This window comes from Psittacula echo, assembly GCF_963264785.1.
Source record: "Psittacula echo genome assembly, chromosome: 4".
NCBI classification, from domain to species: domain Eukaryota; kingdom Metazoa; phylum Chordata; class Aves; order Psittaciformes; family Psittacidae; genus Psittacula; species Psittacula echo.
In genome coordinates, this window is record NC_137738.1 from 79,169,650 (window position 1) to 79,189,543 (window position 19,894).

Here is a 19,894-nt window from a genome sequence, read left to right on the forward strand (position 1 = left end):
CCAAGAAGAATCTTTAGCTCCACTGTTGGCTGCAACCCAGCAGGCGTGGAGCGGTGGGGACACATGCCATGCCAGACCTTGATGTGAGGGGATGGCCTCCCCTGTTATCAGAGAGACATCCAGGAGAAAAAGGGCAAACCTAGCAGCCTGTGATTGACATATGTTGAAGAAATATGGAAACACGCTAAGATCTTACACATGGTGTATGAGGATGGGCAAGCCTTTTGGCTGGACAATTTGTTAGGTGAATGGGGACTGACAGGTTGGCTGGTTGCTCTAGTAAAAGGTGGACTAATGGTGTTTATTGTCATTTTAACGATTTTGATTTTGTTGCTGTGTATTTTTAGTGTATCCAACGAATGATTATGAGTGCTACAAAGCGTGTTTGGCTTGTATAAAAAGAAAAAGGCGGAGATGTGGATGATTTTCTGGCAAAGAACGGCCATGTACCCAGATCAGCAAGTGCCTACGTGGAGTCAGACATGAACCAAGGGACAACAAAAGCTGAAGGAATCCCAGCAAGATAAGAAGGAACTGACAAATGCTACTATGCTTGCACTAAGTGGGCTCTTGACTGATGTTGATAGTGTTCATCATGCCACCTTACAAATAAGGCAGCAATCGACTTTTTATTGTTGGCACAAGGGAATGGTTGTGCTGAATTTGAGGGAATGTGCTGCATGAATTTGTCAGATCATTTGGAATCAATTTATAAGAGTATACAACAATTGAAAGAGGGGGTTAAACTGCTAATGAAAGATGATGGATGGAGTAACTATATTATGTGTGTTAGTTTTATTTGTATTAGTAGCAAGTTATATGTTGTGGTGTGTGATATCTATGGTTAAGAAAAATGTAACATCCGTCTGGTTTGCTCAAAAACAAAAAGAGGGAATTGTGGAGTGGCTAAGGGACGGTGGACATTTCATGACCAACCCAGAGGTCTTAGCCTTAGGAGATGGTGGTTATGAAGAATACAGCTGAACAATGGACATGTGAGCAATCCCAGCTGTTTGGTCTTAGCCAAACTCTGAGTTAAGTTGCAAGGCCTGAACTCAAGTTACCCAGGCTGCAAGGCCTAGCCTTAGGTTACTAAAGGACAGTTATGTGCAGTAGAATAAGGAACTTGGCATTTGCTCAAGGTTAACAAGATGTGGGAGCGGGATGGTGAGACTGCAAGTTATGTGAGAAAGGTAGCGAATGAATAATTTTAGCTAGCTTGTTATCTGCTTCAAAAATGTGTGGACTGCACTTCTGAGCCAATCACAATCTATATTGGTTATGTCTAGCCAATAGCAGTTCAATTTCTGGAAGCATATACAGTAGCTACTGTGCTACGACAGTGGTCTGCGGACCCCATTAGCCATTGAGGCTACGACGGAGTGTGCGCAAGTCCTTTTTCAGGCTTTGTCTGAGCGAGCTGCTGAAATTTGTCTAAAACACTGTAATAGTCATTCGCACATCCCTGGACTCCTAACTGAAGGTAACAATGGGGCAGACCGTGTTGCACAAGGTCTGCCAGTCCCTGACTGTTGCGCTCCAGTTTTTTTGCGCTATTTACATGTCACGGTTGATACCTGTAGCAGTGTCATCTTGGCTACGGCACAACGCAAGCAAGACACTAAGGCGGCCATTTTGCACTGGCACGAGGTCATGGCGCTTTTGGGAGTCCCTAGGCAGATCAAGACCGACAACGGCCCAGCATATTCAAGTCAACTGGTGGCTTTGTTTTTACAACAGTGGGGCATTGAACATAAGACCGGTTGTCCTCATAACAGCACTGGCCAAGCTATCGTCGAACGCGAGCACCGGACTCTGAAAGCTCGCCTCATGTGTTTTGAGGCAGGGGAGTCTGTACCCGGAGAAAATCCTGCAAGCCGTGTGCACCAACCTTTACTTTCTGCTCTGACTAGTTTAAATCAATTCTTGTGTGGGTCAAGTGAACAATCCCCGATGAGCTTGCACCTTGTCCCATCTCTAGACAAACCCCCGTATGCACAGGTATGGGTGAAAGATCCGGAAAAGGGTAAGATAGGTCCATTTGCCCTACGTGCTCACAGGCGGGGCTATGCCTGTGTAGAGGGTGAGACTGGGCTACGCTGGGTACTGGCAAAATGGTTATTACCGTATTTGTAGCTGTGTCTGTAAGTTTGTATTTGAGCTATATTTTACGGGTGGTGATTGGCGCTTGGCTGTATCTGGAAGAGAGTGATGGAAAGAGGTGTGAAATGACATCCCTGGCCCTTATGTGTCCAGATGACTTCACTCACGGATCCAGTCATGACGTGCCTTACGAACTTTGTAGCCGGCTGTTGAATACGACATCACTCAGGCCGGAAACACCCGCGTCTAGGTCCCTTTAGGCTGATGCTCTGTGTTTATTAGTATTAGGATGTTTGTTTCCTTCTTGTTTGATTATGTAATACGCACCATGTTTGGATACTTAGTGGCACAAACCTTTCTTACTTGGTTAATTAGAGTTATGTAATATGCACCGTGTGTGAATACTTAGTGGCACAAACCTTTCTTACTTGGTTCATAAGAGTTATAAGTTGTTATCTGGAATAGCTGTTAAAACCCTGAGTTTTCTAGTCTTGAGGCGGGGGAGATGTAGGGATTGGTGCATGGACGGGAGTTTGCCAGGAGGGACAGGAACTAGCTGACTCTGGGGAGGTGCTTGGGCAGCAGATATAAGGATTGTAACTGCGCAATAAATCGTTGTTGACCCGCATCCCGTGAATGCTCTATGTCTTGACCCTAGTTCGGAGGGAACTAGTGCTTCCGTCCCTCACCACACGAGTAGCGAGAAACTACAGAAGCCACCAAGCACATTCTACAGCTTTCTTTCTCCCTCTTTGTATAACATTAATTCCATGAGTATGATTATTTCATTACAGATTTTCTTCTGCAAATGAAAAGCTGCCAAGAAATATAAGTAAGCAATACCAAAGATTGTCTGCCATTTTCAAACTAAAATTGTGATTTTAAAAGTGTTCAGCTATGTTATAGAAGAATATGTGTCCTGAAAACTGTCTTGTTCAATATATTTGTGAATGATCTGGAGAAGGCGATGGAGTGCTTGCTTATAAAGTTTGCTGATTACTTTGGGGTGGGTATCAGTAAATATATGCAAGGTTAGGGCTGCTACCCAGAAGCACACAGAGCGTATGTGGGGGGATGGCCCACAGGAACATGATAACACTCAGCAAAGCACAAGCAGAGAGACTATATGAGCTCTTGGTTTGATCAAAGGGTAGCGTTTCTGGATTGTTTCTGTGGTCCCTCTACAGCGAGGACAGACATCTGATTGAGTACTGTGAAGCTTAAAAACAAGCCTCCAATTATGAATACTTAAAGTCATGCACAAACCATGATTCAGTTCGAAACTATGAATTTGATTCTGCAGACACTTACATACTGCAGACACTTGCATCCACCTGAATAATCACAATATCCATTGGTATAACTAGCCAATCATTGCTACTTCCCCACTTGTTTGAAGAGAGCTACTAGGGATTTAGGACTTAAAAGGCAAGATTTTTCAAATAGCCATGAAGGATGCACTTGCATTTTCAGGATTTCAAATCTTATACAAGAATTAGATAGCTGTTATAAAACTGGGTTCTTTCTTTCTCCACCCCCTCTTTCTCCTCCCTTTTCCTCCCCCCCCCCCCCCCTTTATAACTCTCTTATTTTCCTTTCCCCAACTAATTTTTTTTTCAGCTATAAACTTCTTGTTGGTACATCATAGGTGGGGTTATTCTTAAAGAATTTTACAAATATTTATTTTATTTTATCAGATGATCTTTCATATTATTGCATGTAAATCAAATGTGGGAAAAAACCCACAAATCACCAGAACATTGCCAATTGCAAAAATCCCTGCTTTAATTTTGTTGGTAATCTGTTTTTCTATTAACTTTATTCATATTTCCAAGCCTTTACAGGGTCAAGGCTTAACAAAGGGTAGCTAATAACTTTATTACATATTGGGAAGATGGAATGACAAAAATATTAAAGAATGAAAAACTAGCTGCTTATAAACCTAAACTCAGATCCTGGAGCATGATGGGGGGGGGTGTGTTTGTGAGTTTTCTGCCCTTTCTAGTGGTCTGTTTTGTTTATTTTTTAATTTTTTATTTCAATGCCTTCTCTTTTTTTATTGTCTGGTTTCCTATTTAGAAGTAAAATGTGTAAACATCATTCATATGAACAGCCTTATTGAGAGCAAGGCAGAGATTAGTGATGCATATAATTACTCATGTACAATTGCAGTATCATAGTATTCAATTAGAAAAATCACAGGAGTGAGATATACTCTTACAAGTTTTATAAAACAGCTGGCAGCTTTTTTTACAAGCAACATAGTAAATTAATTAAATCAATATTAAATAATTTCTCAAATAGTGTGTAGCACATTAAAGAGCAATAATTCTGAATTTTTAACTGTTATTCAGAGTGTCTTTCAATGTCATTAATTTATTTGCTTTTCAGAAGTCAGTTTTTGTGCTTTTTTCATCTGTAAGGAAGTGCTCTGAAATACGGAAGAAAACATAACAGTATCATTGACTCAAATAAAGCACAGAAAATTCTTTTTTCTTTACAAAAGGAAAGAAAAAGCTGTTTCACTTTCTTGCTCTATAACAGAGGATGGACTAGTATGTTAAAAGTTCTTAAATCACAGAATCCTTGAACCATAGAATAATTTAGGTTGGATAAGACCTTTAAGGTCATAGGGTTCAACCATTAACCTAAAACTGCAAAGTTCCCCACTAAGTAATGTCTCTAAATGCTGTATCTACATGTCTTTTAAATAACTCCAGGGATGTTGACTCAATCACTTCCCCGGTCAGCCTAATTCAGGTCTTGACAACCTTTTTGGTGAAGGAATTTTTCCTTATATCCAATCTACATCTCCTCTCGCACAACTTGAGGCCATTTCTTCTTGTCCTATCACTTGTTACTTGGAAGAAGAGACCAACTCCCAGCTTGCTAAAACCTCCTTTCAGGTATTTGTAGACAGCGATGTCTTCTCAGCCTTCTTTTCTCCAGACTGAACAACCCTGTTTCCCTCAGCTGTTCCTCTTAAGACTTGTGCTTTAGACCCTTCACCAGTTCCATTGCCCTTCTTTGAACACAGTCCAGCACCGCAATGGGACATATGAAAACATGAATTTTAAAATCAGTACCTGAATAGATCTTGTTGGGATTTCATTACAGAGAATCTCAGTTTAAAGTTTTGTATCTACCAATCTCATCACTCCCTTCCTGACTAACAGATTAAGGCTTATATTCTGATTTTTTGATATTTCTGCTCCTCAGCAGCTTGTCATAAGCCATGTGCCTCATTTCTTTCAGGCACTCTCAGCAATGCATAAAGCATGTCTAAGCAGTGAAGCCAATTACCTGAATTGTTCTGCCTCTTTTGGCACTCGAAAAAAAAAGACAACACCAGGTTTTGCTCTCATTTACAAAAATCAGTGCTTGAGAAAATGTAATTTCTCCACAGACAGGAGAAAGAAATTGCGTGTTGGTGTTCCGAACTGAAAACTTAGAAGCACTAACAAACATAAAGAGGGTATTGGGTAGAAAGAAAAACTGAGGGTGTGTTTTTATAGCAATGGAGGGCTGTGAAGATGGTGATTAGCAAAGGCACAGCCCCACACTCATAGGCAGCAACCAGGGCCCTGAGTTTAGCAACACACCAGGAGATCATGACTGCTTATTGTATCACTGGCAGAGGCAGGGGAGTGCATGGGCTCAGCAGGGTGAGATGCACAGTACTTGAGTAGTCACAGCACAGTGCTTTATGTGAATGCTGACATTTACTTCAGGTGATATAGTTACTATTTACTTTAAAGACCGCTAAGCTGCTTTTGCACAGTTTGGTCCTAAGGATCCTGTTACTATATCTCAGATGCAAACAATCTACAACATTGACACAGCCATGTCTCAAAAGCAAGATCAACCATCTTTCTCTTGAATATTATTCTTTTATAGTAGCAATTTATTCCTCTTGGAATGTTTCTAGAGTAATTACACAGACTATAATTCAGCCTTTTTATGGTGAATTTGCAAGACATCATTATAGGTTCTTGAAGAAGTTTCATTTATCACTGGTGTTCTTACAGAAACAATATCATAATTATTAATCTATCATGCATAAAGTCTAACATCCCAAAGAACATACAATATGTTTCTATTTTGTTGTATAGTTGCAACAGAATAACGAACATGAGTGTTTGTTTAATGATCCCAGCTCACAAACTTCTAAAGTCAATGTGCATTAGAGAAGAATTGATACGCATAGTAATGTCATCTAACATTTTTACTGTTTTATCCAAATTTATTTCCATCAAATTTAAAGTAAATATCTTAGCGACACCCCAGTATTCTTTTTACATGGTATGATTTTGTAAAAAAATTATCTATTTTGATTTTTAAATTGTTTTGTTATTTCAAAATCTCCAAATCTGAGCACCGATATTAAAAGGACTACAGAGAGTTGACCTTGGCTGGCTGCCAGCTGATCTCTCAACCCACCCACCCCAACAGGACAGGGGGAGGAAGTAGGATGAAAAAACTCATGGGTCAAGATAAAGGCGGGGATGTCACTTACCAGTTACCATCATAGGCAAATCAGATTTGACTTGGGGAACCTTAATTTAATTTATTGAAGATAAAAAATAAAGTAAGGTTTAATTAAGGAAGTTTTCTCAATTGCAAAATTCTGTATTCTACCTTGCAAGTGAGCAAGCAAATAGAAATAAAGATATATATTCTTTTTATAATATCCAATAATAATATGAGGTAGAGAAAGAAGTGTTGTTCAGGGTAAAATGTATTTGGAAATATTCACTAGAGCTGTACATTCTGGATGATCTCATATATCATACATAAATCTACACTGAACCATTTTTACTGTATCACATCCAAATGCATTGGAGTTTGTCAGTATATTCTCAGAAAATAAAAATCAGGAAATTCATAAATATTGATAATCTGAAGAGCAATATATATATCATTTTGGAATGTATGATGTTAGAGTTCATTCTTACTCTCACTGAATAAGTTAGTGGAGGGCATTTTTTGCCAGAGAGCTGATATATGCTCATGACAAAAAGGGAATTCTGCTGTTTCCATTTTTAGTCTTCTATGGAGATACTTGCCAGGGCCAAAGTAACATATGACATGAAGATCTAGGACATTCTTGGTAACTGGGCAGTACATGAATAATAACCATAGAATCATAGAATGGCTATAGTGGGAAGGGACCTTAAAGATCATCTAGTTCCAAACCTCCTAACACAGGCAGGGACACCTTTCACCAGACCAGGTTGGCCAAAACTGCATCTACCCTGGCCTTGAGCACTTCCAGGAATGGGGCATCCACAACTTCTCTGGGCAAACTATTCACTAGAGGGTCTCACTACCCTCATGGTGAAGTGTTTCTTTCCACTGTCTAATCTAAATCTCCTCTTTCAGTTTAAAGCAGTTCCCCCTTGTCCTATCACTCCATGCCCTTGTAAAAAGTCCCTCTTCAGATTTCCTGTAGGCCCCTTTTACATATTGGGAGACTTTTATAGGGTCTCTGCAAAACCTTCTCTTCTCCAGGCTAAAGCCCAACTCTCTCAGCCTGTCTTCATAGCAGAGGTACTGCAGACCTCAGATCATCTTTGTGGCCCTCTTCTGGACTCGCTCAAGCAGGTCCACGTACGTTTTGTGTTGGTGGCCCCAGATATTAATGCAGTACTCCAGGTGGAGTCTCACCAGAGCAGAGTAGAGGGGGACAGTCAACTCCCTTGACCTGCTGGCAATGCCCCTTTTGATGCAGCTCAGCATATGGGCTAATAATGCTGTAGGAACTGTTAACTGCTTTCAGTCACCCTGCTCTCTCAGCCATATGTGCCGCGGAATCTTTGTCCACCAGACTATAGTGCCATGTCTATTATCACGCTTCACTCAAATTAGCAAACCTATTATCAGCTGCATGAATTAGCTTAAGCTTAATAGAGCTATACTACTCCCAGTCCCCAAGCTAGCTCAACTGTTGTTAATGCAACCTGATATACTCTTAAGAGCAAAAATCCATTGAAAATCACTGGGACATTCATCAAAAATCCTGTACAGTTTTTAAAAATCCAACCTTATTTTCTGTTTTTCTGATGTTCAAGATGACTGTAAGTAGCTTCTGATCTGTCCATATTTACCTGCAATATGTAGCCAAGAGTATTGTGGCCACCTTTTATGTAGAAAAATTTCGGCAGCATCAGTAAAATTCAATATGGAGAGCAAAAAAAGGTTTCCCTTATGAGCATACCAGGCCACAAGACAAGTAAGATTGAACACTGATAGGCATCAAACCACTCAAACAGAAAATATTTGCAATGCATTTCTTGCTGAGACAAGAATTGTTACCCTGATGCAATCAGTCATAATGCACCATCCTTCTATAGGAAGATAAACCTGAGCTAAGGATTACTTGGGCTTTAATTTTTTTATTCCTTATAATTTATTTTTTCCCTAACTCCTTGTTTGGGTTTTTTTTGGTTTTTTGACTTTGTTTTTTGTTTTTTTTTTTTTTTTTTGGTGTGTTTTTTTTTTTTTTTTTTTTTATTTTTTTTGTTAGAATGTGTATTTGAAATAATTCTGAGAGATGGGAGTTTTGTAAATTAATCCAAATATTGATATATTATTTCACAGTGAATTCCAATTTTGCTTTCAGTTTATAAACATGATAATTCATTTATCTGATAGGGATTTCTGGATGAAACTCTCCCTCGAGAACAGTCCTTGTGTTATAAAATGTTTGTGTGTTTTAATTAAACGCTACAGTCAAAATGTGTAGTTTAAAAACTTATTTTAACACATTATTATTTGTGATCCACAGCAGTTACTCAACATTCATCTGACATGTGTAATACAATAAATTTTATCCACACTGAAAAGAGTTTAAATGAGTAAGTAAAAACAAATAAACTGGAAATACAAGTCTTTTTCTTATTTACCTATGCAGTTTATCACTGAAGAAAATATCAGCATTCTATATATTCATCAAGCGTCACTGAAAAAATATATTTGTACTACTTTGGATAAATCAAAAATATTTTTAATATGTAGCTGATAATATTTAAAATTAATTATGAAGGCTAATAGTTTGTACTGAAGTTGTAGAACTCACAGTTTGTTTCAAGTGCCACATTCTGAGCAGACTAAGATTGCCGAATCCAGTGTCAGAGAGTAACAGTCTGTTTTTTTACTTAAAAGCATTATCTCTCCTCTCCTTTTTCTTCTATATTCTGTCTGCAGAACATTTTAGTAAATAACTCCTAGACGACACATGCCTAAATACAAAGTTCATATTGAATTATGGCCTGTTTAAGCTACTTCTAGGGCAAAGCCACTATTTATTGAGAAAGTGGAAGAATTGCTCTCTCAAAATTTACAGTTAAGGCTCAGAATGTATTATCTTCTCCAGTAACATCTTTGAGCTCTGAAAACGTGCTACCTTTCCTCGAGGAACAATGACCAATATGGTGCAATAATTGGTTTTTGTTTAGTAGTGACTTAAGAGTAACAGAATGGTCTTTTGTAGAGTACCGTAGCTGCAAGTGATTTAATGTTAAAATTAGTTTAGGTTTGAAGTACCCTTTCGTTTGTTTTTTTTTTTTTTTTTTTCTGGAAAATAGTTGACATTCCTTCTATTGCGAGAAACTTATTATGGTTTTTTTTTTAGAGGATAAAACATAATGAGATACTTCTTGAGTTAGGCATAACTACATGATCTGAAATAACTAAAAAAAAGTAGGAAAGACTACAACTCAAACATAAAAATAAGTATACCTCTTATAGAGATGATATTTCTGATACTTAAATATTTTTCAGACAAGCAAGCATTTTGTTGCTTCAACAAAAAAAGAATGGCTTAACTTTGATATCTAAATTCAAATTGTGGATCCTCACGACCACAGCCTGGTTGCTACCTATTCCTGAAATCTCCTGAGATAAACAGGCATCTTTTCATGTTCCAGTGTTAAACTTCCCTTGTGCCAAAACTTTTTATCTTGATATGCTACTAGGACTTCAGTCTTTACAGCATTAGACAGTCCGTGGTCTATTTTATATTTAATCTTTTCCAGTATACACAAGGCAGATATGATGTCCACTTTAAATAATATCTCACTTGCTGTACCTAAGTCAGGATATGATTTATTTAACTAAGTTAAACATAGTTCAGGTGAAATTTGATTTCCTCTAGTGTCTGAAGAGATTCAAGCCCTTATCTATCATCTGAGTATGACAGTGTGTCTCTCAAACACACTGTAAACTGTAGTTGAACAGAATTTCTGGAAACCCCACGACTTTGGAAATGCTGCAGAGGAAGAGGAATTTTTAAAGTAAGTTCTTTGAGTGCCACCAAAGTGTATCGCAAAACCAGCTCTGTGTTGTGGGCCTCTCAACAGTTCTAAGTAAAACATAATTAAGTAATTACTTTCAAGTACTAATTCAAATTAGTTCATTAAAAGTAATTAAAAAAACATCTCCAGGTGTTATATGTACCTGGGGGCAGTTTGCTTGAGTCCCTCAGTGGTTGCATTTTTTCAATCCTATATTTATTTCTAGGCGGGGATCCTGTAGGAGGCATTGTACTAGAAATGTATTTAACACAGGGAATCAACTTTTCTCTCTGACACCAAATGCTGGAATGTTGTGATGCAGAGAGTATTGATATCAATCTCTTATGCTTTTATTATTTTAAATGATATCAGGAAGTCTGCAAAAATTTACATTCTTCTCTGCTGAATACTGTATAAAAACGTAATTTAACTATAAAAAGGATAGAAATTGAATTTCTATGAGAATTAGCAGAATATTACACATGCAATTCTTTTGAAGTTTGCAATCTTTACTATTTAGATTTGGAAATTTTATTTTCTTTAACTTTTGGTTAAATCCATGGATATTTAAAGTGACAGTCTGATCTATGAGATATGCTTTCTGAAATAAAATATAAAGGGTTTAATTAAATGGGAAGCAATGGAGATTTAAATATCATGTAAACAGTCTTTTCAGGGAGTTTTGGATAGTATTCAGAGTAACCACAAATGAAACTCTCTACATACTTCAGCATTGAGTTTGAACTTGAGCTCACAGAGGAAATCTTCTAATACTTGAAGAACATTGACTTCTCTTCCTAAAATGAGTCATTGACAGTGGATTCAGTGAATTACAGAAAAAAAAAAAAAAAAAAAAAAAGAAGCACAAGGTGCTTTATTTGTTTCGGGGTTTCTTTTTAGATCTGTTATGGTTATTAATTATAAATTAGAGATAGAGATATGAAATGAAGGGTATGAATGTCTAAAAAGTTACACATAATTGAAAAAGCAAGAAATCCTTTAGGACTTCATCCTTCTTTAAAAAGCCTGTTTCTCATTTGGTTTTTGGAAAGCTGAATTCTTGGACTCACAGAACTGTTCTTTAAAATGCAAACTTGTGACTGTTCTTTTCAGTGCTGATTGACAAGATCTAATCTAATCTACATGGGAGTTGTTACTAGCAGGAATATTTTAATTATGGGTTTGTACCTGGTTAGGCGCATTTATATGAAATGAAGTTTAAAAATAAAATCTCAACTATCATGCATTTGCTGGCCTTGTTATTAATAAATTGAATTTCTAGCCATTCAAGTACAGTTCAAAAATTCTTTTGTCTTAAAATTTCCTCACAAGGTAATTTCTTAATTCTCTTTCTCTCCTTACTTCTTCATCCAGCCAAAAGCAGATGCACATACTTGAACGTGTGCAGGTGTTCGTACGAGGAATCTAGCCGCCTAATAAATAAAAGTAGAATATGGAATTATAAATGGAATATAATGCTTTCAATCTACCTCAAATGTCCTTAATCTTCAACAATCTTTATGCATACCTCAGCAATTTCTGCACAACATTGAACGGAAGTAAAACAGACTGCATATAAACAATGTTCCCTATCTTGCATAGTCATACAATGTGAATTTAAAATAAAATAGTACTGTATTCAGCTATAATTACTAGAATAATTTATCTATCTTAAACAGAAATATTAATTAAACTTAAATTAGGTGTATAAAATTAAATCATGTTTCTTGACAACAAATTTCAAGGCAACAAATCATTCTGAAAAGAAAATTAAAGAGAAAAAATTGAAACTAGATATGTATTTACAATAGAATTCAATATATTTTTACATTTAATTTATTTAGTTATTTAGTTACGCTGGTGAAACCAACGTAAGTAGCACATTTGAAGTCAGAGAGGGGGAAAGTTTTTAAAAGGTGAGAGATCTGGCTTTGCAGTGTCTCCTAAAAAAAGACTCATGCTTTAAAGCATTTTATCTATAATATTAATCATTGCTGTGTTTGTAGTATGGTGAAAGTAAGCCTTTGTCATCTTATTATTTTTTATCTTACAGAGGCATAAGAGGAAGCTTTGGCACAACGGGAGTGAAGTGCAAAAAGTTACAGCAGAAATCAGTTTTTGTTCTAAACAGTTTTGAAGAAAACTAGCACTGCATTCAGATGTTTTAGAGGAAAAAACTACAATGGGTTAAGGATATGCTTGCCCAAAATAGAAAACAATAGATGGAAAGCATTATTTCAGTTCGGAGGGGGGGAATAATGGGGAGATGTTGCTGGATATGGGAAAACAGACACGGTCAGCCAGTGATTTTTATGAGCTGCTTTTTTAAACTTCCCCATTCTGATTTCATGAAATGGAATATTCTCTTCTCTTGGGGTTGAAAGCATTTTAAATTTATTGATGTGCTGCCTTTAACTTTGCAGCCAAAACTAACATTGCTTTAACGGTAATGTATTTCTATTTAAAATAAATTTGCAGTAAAACGTTGGTTTTTGGACCTCTTATGTGCAATCCAGTCATTTTATAATTGTTTCTATAGGCAATATAGTCATAGACGAGTTGTCAGTATTTATGTTAAAGATAAGGATTCTAAGGATTTTTTCCATCAGATAAACAGTAGCCTGGAGAAAAAAGCAAGAGAAAGAAAACATATTTCTAAAAAAATCAAATAAAAATGGAAAGGTAAAATCCAGTACAAAGAGCCGAAAGGCATCTGCAGTTGACACTGTGAAATTAGCAAATGTTGGTCATACACATACGCCCACACACGCTTGCACATATATTAAAGTTTGTCTTGTCTTGCAATAGGAGAGCTTTGAAAGCAGAAATAGATGAAAATAGTAATGGAACAAAAATTGATTAAGCTATTTAAACAATAGTTCTTGAAATCTATTCAATTAATTTCTTCAGTAACACACTTGAGATTTGCCTTAAACCTGCCTGTATTGTTTTTTTCTGGATTTATTACAGTTCAGTCACATGGCTATTTATTTTTGATTTAAGTGATAGCCCAGTGTCAAATTAAGATATTAAGCAATGTTTCTAAAAAGGAAGCAAAGCCTAAGCTATCGACCCATTTTGTCAATGAAAACCTTTGCAGTCAGTTTAGCAAGCAGTGGAATTAAATGTATTCCCTGATACTTTGAAGGATTAAATTTAATTCTGATTACTTGATGTAGAAATAGACGTTTAGCTCACACACGATCTTCACAGGTTTTACTGAGTGCAAAATTTAGATAACAGTCACAATAAAAAAAAAAGTGACTTTGTAATTATAACTTTACATATTATAGGTCAGTGTTTTTTAACACAGAAACCCCACAGATGAACAATTATTTGGAGATTCTTGCATTACAGATGTACATCATAGACTCCTTTTTTCCTTCTCCTTTTTTCTATCTTCTGCAACTTCCAAAATTTCAAACAGCATATTCATATTTAAAATTATAGTGTTTCTAAAATGTTTCTACTGTCCTTTCTTTTATTTTCAGTCTTAATAAAATGAATATAAGATAGTTGCATGAGTTCAGAGTGTAATTCATCCTTGAGTTAATGAATAAAGGTTAGCTTCCATGTTCCAAGGGTGAAAAGAGAAAATGACATACTTAAAATTCATAAAGAATGAAAGAATCTAGCGTAGCTTGCCCAAAATACAAAGAAGCAGCGGTAACACAGGAGAATCAAATTAAATTACTATTCGTATTAGCAGAACGTACCATATCCTGACTGAAACTCCAGCAAAGAAGGAACATCTTCAACATAGTTAAGAAAGACAGTGGAATAAAATGTTACAGTTACCTAACCCAAAATACAAGTAAAGCAGTAGAAATATGCTATGTATACATTCATTTGTTACAGATCATAGAAGTAGGATATTCTGCTTGTCCTGGGTTCAGCAGCAGCAGTCAGTTTTTCTTCTTCTTAGTAGCTGGTGCAGTGCTGTGTTTTGACTTTCGACCTGGGAATAATACTGATAAAGCCGATGTTTTCAGTTGGGGGTCAGAATGTTTACCCTGACCAAGGACTTTGTGAGTCTCATGCTCTGCCAGGGAGGAGGAGAAGCCGGGAGGAAGCAGGGACAGGACACCGGACCCAAACTAGCCAAAGAGGTATTCCATACCACAGCACGTCATGCCCAGGAGGTAGAACTGAGAGTTCCCGGAAGGGCTGGATCATGGCAGGGTGGGGGTGAGGTACCGGTTGGTGAGCGGTTGTATTCTCTTGCTTCTTATTTCCTTTATCATTATTACTATTAGTGGTAGCAGTAGTGATTTGTGTTATACCTTAGTTATTAAACTGTTCTTATCTCAACCCATGGGAGTTGCATTCTTTCGATTCTCCTCCCCGTCCCTCCAGGAGCGGAGGGAAGAAAGGTGGGGGGGGAAGTGGACTTCGTGGTTCTGATTTACGGCCTGGGCTTAAACCACGACAGTTCTTTTTTTGGCACCCAACGTGGGGCTCGAAGGGTTGAGATAACAACAGATCTGACTGAGGCACAATGCTGATTTATTGGCTCTCAAAGTTGTTTCATTTGATATCACAGTTTCTGTATGTCGTAGCTTACTTAGAGCCGGTATTTGCTGTGTTAGTGTTTATCAAGTGTGGGCCTTGGGCTAAGGTTCTTGTCTCATTGTACTTTATGGTAATGGCTTGTAATACGGGGGGGCTCCGGCAGCAGGGCGGGATGGACATGGCCGTGGACTTGTACCTGGCCGTCCCGCTGCTCTTCACCATCCTGGCCCTCATCCTCTCCTCCGTCCTCGTGAGGCTGCGGGGAGCCGAGGGGGAGCGGCCCCGGGAGCCAGCGGCGGCCGAAGCGGCCCGGGAGAGGGGCCCCGGGGACCAAGCGGCAGCGAGAGCGGGGCCGGAGGCCGGGACGGAGGCGGCTGCCGAGCAGCGGGAGGAGGCGGCGGCGGAGCCGAGCCCCACAGCCGAGCCCAGCCCCGCGGTGGCCGAGAGCATCCCCCAGCAGCAGCCCAGCCAGCCCCGCGAGCCTGAGCCGCAGGAGGACGCAGGAGACCCCGCAGCACTTTCCAGCAAGGCAGAGGAGGAAGATCTGGACTCGGAAAAAGAGAAGCTGGTGGTGAGAGAGCCAGCAAGTACAGCAGCATCATTTGAGAGTTCTGAAGGTTTTGAATGGCCTCTGGGTACCCTTGGAACCTGCCTGCTGATTGTGATGGGGATCACCATGTTGGGACACACACAGAGTGTGTTTTACCCACGGCCATTTTGTCTGATCCCAAGAGTTAAGCAGAGTCAGGTTTGGGTCTTGTCTGGGTTTAGACAATACAGGGGGACCGAGAGGTTTTCCCCAAGGCTGGACAGTCATGAGTGTCACGGTGTGTGGGACAGTATGGGCGAGTATCTAATCCCCTGGGCCCCTCCAGTGCTTTGGAAGCGTCGGAGATGGAAGGCAGCTGTGTGGAGTCCCCCACTACAAGTTGCAGAGACTGCTGCAGGGGAGGGTGAATTATTTTGAGCCTGATGGGCCCGTGACACTTCAGGCCATCAGGGCAGAGATGCAACATAGAGATGGACTCATGATCGAGGGGTGGACTTTGCAATGGGCCTTTCCTGCTCTGAAAGACTGTTACGAGAGATGGAGCCCACCATCATGGACCGAATGGACTCAGCAGCTTTATAGAGATTGGTCCGTGCACTAAGATAACAGTGCACTGAAATGAGAGTGAGGGTATATGGATAATGTGGGATCTGAGCATGACGTGAATGGTATGGAATAAGGGGTGGATACTGTCCTGGGTTCAGCAGCAGCAGTCAGTTTTTCTTCTTCTTAGTAGCTGGTGCAGTGCTGTGTTTTGACTTTCGACCTGGGAATAATACTGATAAAGCCGATGTTTTCAGTTGGGGGTCAGAATGTTTACCCTGAGCAAGGACTTTGTGAGTCTCATGCTCTGCCAGGGAGGAGGAGAAGCCGGGAGGAAGCAGGGACAGGACACCGGACCCAAACTAGCCAAAGAGGTATTCCATACCACAGCACGTCATGCCCAGGAGGTAGAACTGAGAGTTCCCGGAAGGGCTGGATCATGGCAGGGTGGGGGTGAGGTACCGGTTGGTGAGCGGTTGTATTCTCTTGCTTGTTATTTCCTTTATCATTATTACTATTAGTGGTAGCAGTAGTGATTTGTGTTATACCTTAGTTATTAAACTGTTCTTATCTCAGCCCATGGGAGTTGCATTCTTTCAATTCTCCTCCCCGTCCCTCCAGGAGCGGAGGGAAGAAAGGTGGGGGGAGAAGTGGACTTCGTGGTTCTGATTTACGGCCTGGGCTTAAACCACAACACTGCTTTATGGAAATTCGGTTTACCACTTTTTTCTATGTAGTTTTCTTACCCTTGGGGTGAGAGAGGAAATAAGGAAGAAAATCCATCTTCTTATGAAACTACTCTCTCTGGAGACCACAGTGCCTTCAGTTGCCTTCTTTGAACTAGCATTAAAACCCCCCAAACCAGTATTTGAAGAAATTAACACCGTATTCCTCTAAGTTTTAAGACCAAAGCCTCTCTTCAGCATACGCAAAGCTAAGGCTTCATAATGGTAAAATGAATAGACATGAAATCTCATTCTTCAGTCTAGCAGAAGAGCACCACAAAAGAACATCACAGAATCACAGTATCACAGTATGTTAGAGATTGGAAGGGACCTCAAAAGATCATCTAGTCCAATCCCCCTGCCAGAGCAGGAACACCTAGATAAGGTTACACAGGAATGTGTCCAGGCGGGTTTTGAATGTCTCCAGAGAAGGAGACTCCACAACCTCCCTGGGCAGCCTGTTCCAGTGTTCTGTCACCCTCAGTGAGAAGAAGTTTCTTCTCAAGTTTAAGTGGAACCTCTTGTGTTCCAGTTTATACCCATTACCCCTTGTCTTATCATTGTTAGCCATTGAGAAGAGCCTGGCTCCATCCTCATGACACTCCCCCTTTATATATTTATATACACTAATAAGGTCCCCCCGCAGTCTCCTCTTCTCCAAACTATAGAGACCCAGCTCCCTCAGCCTTTCCTCATAAGGGAGATGCTCCACTCCCTTAATCATCTTAGTTGCCCTGCGCTGGACTCTCTCCAGCAGGTCCCTGTCCTTCTTGAACTGAGGGGCCCAGAACTGGACACAATATTCCAGATGCGGTCTCACCAGGGCAGAGTAGAGGGGAAGGAGGACCTCTCTCGACCTACTGACCACCCCCCTTCTAATACACCCCAGGATGCCATTGGCCTTCTTGGCCACAAGGGCACAGTGCTGGCTCATGGTCATCCTGCCATCCACTAGGACCCCCAGGTCCCTCTCCCCTACACTGCTCTCTAACAGGTCGTTCCCCAACCTATACTGGAACCTGGGGTTGTTCCTGCCCAGATGCAGGACTCTGCACTTTCCCTTGTTATATTTCATCAAGTTTCTCCCTGCCCAACTCTCCAGCCTGTCCAGGTCCCGCTGGATGGCAGCACAGCCTTCTGGCGTGTCAGCCACTCCTCCCAGCTTAGTGTCATCAGCAAACTTGCTGACAGTACACTCAATTCCCTCATCTAAATCATTGATGAATATATTAAATAATACTGGTCCCAGTACTGACCCTTGAGGCACTCCACTAGATACAGGCCTCCAACTGGACTCCGTCCCGTAGACTACAACTCTCTGGCTTCTCTCCTTCAGCCAGTTCGCAGTCCATCTCACTACCTGATCATCCAGGCCACACTTCCTCAATTTAGCTATGAGGATGCTGTGGGAGACTGTGTCAAATGCTTGACTTAACAAAGACTTTTAAAGTTGCCAACTTAAACAGCCAACCTTGTCAATCTCTAAGTATCTAACAAAAAGAAGTGAATCAAGCTTACTACAATTCAGAATGAAATACATGATAGGTAATATTTTTCCTACCTACATTAATTATCCAGCATCACAGATCTGCCTTGAGCTATTCATCTTGTCTTCCTCTGTATGCAGTGAAATGAGACAGGACCCTCCAAACAAGTTGCCACACTGTGGTGGGTTGACCCTGGCTGCTATATGACTGCCCTCCTCATCTGGACAGGGGAGAGAAAATATAGTGAAAGTCTCATAGGTCGAGGTAAGAGCAGTGAAAGATCATTCATCAGTTATAGTTATGGGCAAAACAGACTTGACTTGGGGAAATTATTTGATTATTGGATCTAGCGAGGAACTATTAAAAAAAAAATTAAAAAAATTGGTTGTGAAAGTCCAAATCACTAGAAATACAGACTTCTGAGCTAGAATAATCTTGTTCTTCTAGCATTAAAAAAGTAAAAAAGTACAAATAGGACAACATCTGACAAAATGGAAGATCTGCCTGGCTTAAACTTGAATAAACTTGGATATTCATAAACACCCGACCCCCAAACTGGAACGATGTTGGTGACAATGGGTCCTAGGAGTAACACTACATGCAAAGACCTTTCCAAATGGTCCATGGATCATTTCCAATTTCAGCTTAACAGGCTTCCCAAAACTGACATATTTTCCTAAAAGCTGGCTAAACTGATGCGCAGAGCTGATAATTACCAGTCATAGTTTCAAGGTGTACTGGAGCTCCTAGCTGAGCTCTCACACAGCAATGGTCATGATTGGTTTTTATCACTCTGGAAAAGTGGGAGGGGCAATCCTCAACTACTATATAAAGGTGAGGTATATAAAGCATAACACTTTTCATGTTTAGGAGGCTCCAGTTTCTACACATTCAATACATGCCTGGTTGTTCTCTGTCTCCAGTATCCAGAACCATGGGACTTGCCTGTGAGCTCTGCCAGTGTCTGGGCCCTCAAAACATTAACTTGACTTTCAGTGTGAAAACAAGAATCTATAGCCTCCTGACAACTTTTACCACAGAAACATACAAAAAATTTGGAAGGGAGCTCTGAATTTCATCTAGTACAACTTCCTGCTCAAAGAAGGCTGACTTCAGTGTCACAGCAGGTTGCTTAAAGGCTTATTCAGACAAATTTCAAAAATTTCCAAGCATGAGGATTCCATTACCTCTTTGGTTTCAGCACAGTCATTTAAACACATGATATTTTAAAAGTTTAAAATGGGCCAACAGGAGAAAACATTTTTGGAAGCTGTCCAACAGTAGGGTGAGCTCCTTCAGGAAGGGTAACGACTATGATAATTTTTTAAATTACCTTTTAAGGAAAACTTATTATATTCTCCTGTGTCTTATACGAACCCATAGCAAAAAGAAAATAGTGAAAACAAACAACCAAACAAAAGAGTTGGAGGAAGGGGCAAAAACCAGCAGAACATAAACTACACAACTTTCTTTTAAGGAGAATTGTAAGTAAAATATATTTTAAAAATTTGTGGGATTCTGGTTTTTATTTATTTATTTATTTATTTATTTATTTTATAACACATATAAAACTCCAGTGAATATAATACTTAAAATTAATGAGATAGTGTAGACTGCATTTGAATGGCAAGTATAATAGAATTTTAGAAGCCATAGAAAAATGATGGAAATTTATCAGAA